This window comes from Littorina saxatilis, unplaced genomic scaffold (assembly GCF_037325665.1).
Source record: "Littorina saxatilis isolate snail1 unplaced genomic scaffold, US_GU_Lsax_2.0 scaffold_3493, whole genome shotgun sequence".
Taxonomy (NCBI): Eukaryota; Metazoa; Mollusca; class Gastropoda; order Littorinimorpha; family Littorinidae; genus Littorina; species Littorina saxatilis.
This window is the reverse complement of record NW_027125833.1, coordinates 1-5,221: the sequence shown is the minus strand read 5'-3', so window position 1 is coordinate 5,221 and position 5,221 is coordinate 1. Positions and strand designations below refer to the sequence as shown.

Below are 5,221 nucleotides of genomic sequence, written 5' to 3'. Positions count from 1 at the left end.
TTTTACCTTTCACAGATTTTCTTCATTGTGAGCATTTTTTCAGCGACAAACGCCATAAACTGTGTATATTTGGAATCAGCAAATAATAAGGAACAGAGAAATGATGATTGTATGTATCTTCTTCAAACAATAAAGAAAATCGCCATTTCACGATTTTCTTCAGTGAAAGCCCATTTTTCAATCAAACACAACAAAACTATATATTTTCGGATACAAGAGAGGCATTACAGAATACAATGGTGTCACCTTTGTGATTCAAATATCGACTTTTAAGAAATCGATAAATTTGGCTAACTTTGAGTGAACATTTCATATACGAATTGTTTAGGTACCAGTCTGAAATGCAATCCCATAGTCCGCTCTTAGTCGAAGATCATGTAACGAACAATTCAAACACATTGATGAAAAACTGTAGCCGAGAGAGTGCCGCATCAACTTTTGGAAACGGTCAAATATGACGTCATCAAACAGCCCTATCAAAAATCGGAGAAATATGACAAAAGCAAATGTCCTCATGAATGTATGCATCAATTTTCAAGAAAATCCGTCGGGTAGTTTCTGAGAAATGCTTGTCACACACACACACACACACACACACACACATACATCGGGAGACAGACCTCACTCTCCGCCAATGTTAAGACATTCAGTCATTACTTGACTGAATGTAAAAACAGGTAAGTGTGGCAGTTGTAGTGGTCCGTAAAAATGTGTATGACGCTTATTTTGTTCGTTTTGTTGTTATTTGTTTTTTGAGGTTTTTTTTTTGTAACTTCCATTTCCTTGTCACTGGTACAGAATCTCTGACGACGGGTCTAGCAGAAGATGTATGTTATTCACAAACATGTAAGTTTTGTTGCTTTTTTTGTGGTTTTTTTTTAACATTTGTCTCTGGTTATGTTACGAAAGATTCTTCTCTTTTCCTCACAATGCAGTATTATAAAGAGTCTATCTTTGTGTATCTATCTATCTATCTGTTTATCTATCTATCTATCTATCTATCTATCTATCTATTTGTCTCAACATTTTATATCTTTTGTTTTCTCTGAAAGGAATACTAACATTATAGTTTGTGCATGTTGACAGCTTTTATTTTTAACTCAACAGTTGTAATTGTTCACTTAGGCAGCTTATTCGTGCGTGTGTATGTGTGTATGCGCGCGCGCGCGCGCGCGTGTGTGTATGTGTGTGTGTGTGTGTGTGTGTGTGTGTGTGTGTGTGTGTGTGTGTGTGTGTGTGTGTGTGTGTGTGTGTGTGTTATGTGCTGTTTTAACAATAACCAGTTGGCTACGCTAAATCACTTTCTTAACTAATGCAATTTGTTATGGCAGCACTCCAAGTAGTTCTACTTATAAACTACTAAACCACAGAGCAAACGCACTAGCGACAAGTGTAAAGCACTAGTGGCTATAGACGACCGTAATTTTCAATCTGAAATAGCTGCAGTAAAAAATACTGTGAATGACTTATCAGATTATGAGGCCTTGTAGAGAACAACATTGCTTTATTTGAATAGTAAACAATAACTTTAAAACTATTACGAATAGGAAAGTATCTAAATATGCCATATCTATATGTGGAGTGGTTGATAGCCTCCAACTGATTTTGTAAAGTCAAGTACGACTAATTTGTTAAATTCGATAGTATGTTGTTTCCTCTTTAGTTAGGGTTAGATTAATAATGTACTACGATCATCCCTTGAAATCGAAACTACGTGAATACCTAAACTATTAAGGTAATAATTATGGGCTGTGCATGAGACGTCGGAAAAAAATGAAAATGCCTGCACCTTTTTCAGGAAATACGTGAAGTTAACAACTGTTTACCTAGCTACACAATGTTTGATGCATAATTGTTTGCTAGTTTTACTTTGTGAAATGATTTTCCATTAATAATGTTTTGTTATTTCACAAGCTTTACAATGTTTGGTATTTGAGTTTCCATTGTTCGTATATATATACACAGTTTTGCAACTATTCAATTAGTAACACATAATTTCATATTTTGTTCTTTACCGACTAAATAGTTATATGATATGTTTGATTATTGATTATCACAAAATTTCTTGGAAACAGGGACGACAGTTGCCTTCATCTTTGGCGTAGTGCTGATTTTATGTATCATCGTCTTCGTATATTTATTATGCAGGTAAACATATTTATATCGTTTATCTTTGTGACTATTGTCTTTTCACAGTTTAAACTATTAAGAGTACAGGTGTGTTGCAAACAATTGTAACGTTTTGTATTGGGACGGTAATGTGGGTATATTTTCCTTTAACTGCATGAACTCTTTATGCTGCTACATTGCCAGGTAAAATACTTTTGCACACCCACCTAATACCCCTCTCCCCAACCCCCTTTCCATTTTCTACATGTAGTGAAAAATCCTATGACGAGTTTAACAACTTGTTCCGAAACATTGCGTCGCATCTGAACAAATATTATCTGTAACGATCCCAAATTTCGCTCGAAGTATATTTAGTATGTTGGTCATTTATTCTAAAAGTTTCAAAGCAATCCACCAAGTCATTGCTTAAAGGCACAGTAAGCCTCCCGAAAACCATCACAGACACTGTCAGGCTTTTACACACAGTACAAACACCCTTTCGTTTGAACACTCGTCGCTTGAGAACATCCTAGGTGCCCTACGTAAAGAGCGAGCAATTGTCAAAGAATGTATGTTTGCGTGGCGAGCCGGATTGTCTGATCAGACAATCGGACGGCGCGTTTTGGCACTTTTAAAATCTAAATAATAAATTGACAGCTTGTTACACAAACATTCTTAAATCATAACAAAATGTTTTTCATCAAGACAAGATCAGTACAACTCGACGTTTTGAAAGTTTAAATAAGTCGCAAAAGGCGGAATTACTACATTTAGTCAAGCCGTGGAACTCACAGAATGAAATTGAACGTAGTCCGCCGCTAGTGCAAAAGGCAGTGAAAGTGACGAGCCTGTTTGGCGCGGTAGCGGTTGCGCTGTGCTTCATAGCACGCTTGACTGTACCTCTCTTCGTTTTAACTTTCTGAGCGTGTTTTTAATTCAAACATATCATATCTATATGTTTTTGGAATCAGGAACCGACAAGGGATAAGATGAAAGTGTTTTAAATTGATTTCGAAAATTTAATTTTGATCATAATTTTAATTTTTTTAATTTTTAGAGCTTGTTTTTAATCCAAATATAACATATTTATATCTTTTTGGAATCAGAAAATGATGAAGAATAAGATAAACGTACGTTTGGATCGTTTTATAATATATATATTTTTTTTTTTACAATATGTGACCCTCCACCACGAAATGAGTCGCATGTCATCTCGCGCGGTTCTGCGCTAGGCTTAATATAAGTCCGGGGAGTGTCTGGTAACAGTGTGAGGGTCACCTTAGTCACAGGCTTATAACTCAAACAGTTTTCGCTCTTTTCTAAAACGGTTTTCACCACTGGATAGAGCATAAAAAACTCTGTAGGAAAATGCAAACATATGAAAATCATGCAAAGGTGACATGCGACTCATTCCGTGGTGGAGGGTCACATATTCAGATTTTTAATGACCAAAGTCATTAATTAAATTTTAAGCCACCTAGCTGAAATGCATTACCGAAGTCCGGCCTTTGTCGAAGATTGCTTGGCCGAAATTCAATCAATTTGATTGAAAAATGAGGGTGTGACAGTGCCGCCTCAACCTTTTACAAAAAGCCGGATATGACGTCATCAAAGACATTTATTAGAAAAATGAAAACATTGTCCAGAGATATCATACGCAGGAACTCTCATGTCAAATTTCATAAAGATCGGTCCAGTAGTTTAGTCTGAATCGCTCTACACACACACACGCACACACACACACACACACACACACACACACACACACACACACACACACACACACACACACACACACACACACACACACACACACACACACACACACACCACGACCCTCGTTTCGATTCCCCCTCTATGTTAAAACATTTAGTCAAAACTTGACTAAATGTAAAAAGGATAGCCCGAAATTGTGTCCCGCAAAACGTGGTTCTCATTCTGCATGTCGCCAGATTTCTTTGAATGGTCAACCTCCACCTCTGAGTTCGTGTGACTCGCAGCTGTTTGTTGCATTTTAGATTCAGAGGTACACAATAACGTGCTATTGCATACAGCGAGTCGCATTGAAATCACAAATTGACTGCTAAATTGTGAAAAAAAGGAACGTTGATCACACGGGTTCACGATGGCTCCGGGATTAGATAAACCACGAAAACAGGTGTGTGGTTTACGCGAGCTAATAGACAGTCAAACGAACTGTGTCATTTAATGGTTCTTGCTATTGCAAGTGTGTTCAATAAGGTTAGAACTGCTATTTTCATGAGAAGATTTAAATCGTTCTGTAAACCATTTAAGACATCCTGGGGATTTAAGTACAGCGTTTTTTTGTTATGACACCCCTAAACAGGAGGCGAAGCCTTCAAGGCTCACGTAAGAAATCAACAAACAGTAACACAAACTCAATCACTCCGTCACACATACACACACACAGTAAGCATAGGTGACACGTTGCAAGAGTGCGAGACACTAGATCTTGATCTGTCTGTCTGTAGCCTACTTACGGGGACACGACTGCCACATGGCCAGATCGACACTGCGCTTTCGACAGCGCTTCCTCGCGCACACAATGGAAACACGCTGTGCAGATCAACCTGTAGGAAATATCCTTTGGTATCTTCTTTATCTATTTTTTCTGGAGCTACGAAACCGAACAATGTGAAATCGTCTTCTCCGAATCGGCGAAGTGCAGCTCGGTGATAACTGTATCTATACCACAATCCTTCACGCGATCTGACCTAACCTTGACCCCTGACCTGGTCTACATACCACACACGACACAAACCAGTCACCTGTTTTTACCCACCACCCGTTTTCTTTGGATACACACTTTAACCACATACGTGCCGACGAAATGTTGATCATTGCTTCAATATTTTGAAGTTGTTGCTTGGATAATAACCAGGTAAAATTAGTATTTCGGTGTTTAGTCAACTGTTAAAGTTTCTACCACAGACATACATACATACGCACGCACGCACGCACGCACGCACGCACGCACGCACGCACGCACGCACGCACGCACAGACAGACACAAGTTAGCATCGCATAGGCTACACTTACGTGAGCCAAAAATGATGCAAAAAGACCCGTTTTTGATTGTTCTTGCGATCGA

The 5,221-nt window shown here is 38.3% G+C and overlaps 1 long non-coding RNA gene across 1 annotated transcript; it reads left to right on the top strand.

The window, feature by feature from the left end:
* Positions 1–6: 6 nt before the first annotated feature.
* LOC138954305 (uncharacterized) lies at positions 7–2,148 on the top strand. Its single transcript, XR_011451786.1, has 2 exons — positions 7–846; positions 2,076–2,148. It is a non-coding gene; the product is annotated as an uncharacterized lncRNA (long non-coding RNA).
* The last annotated feature ends 3,073 nt before the right edge of the window (positions 2,149–5,221 follow it).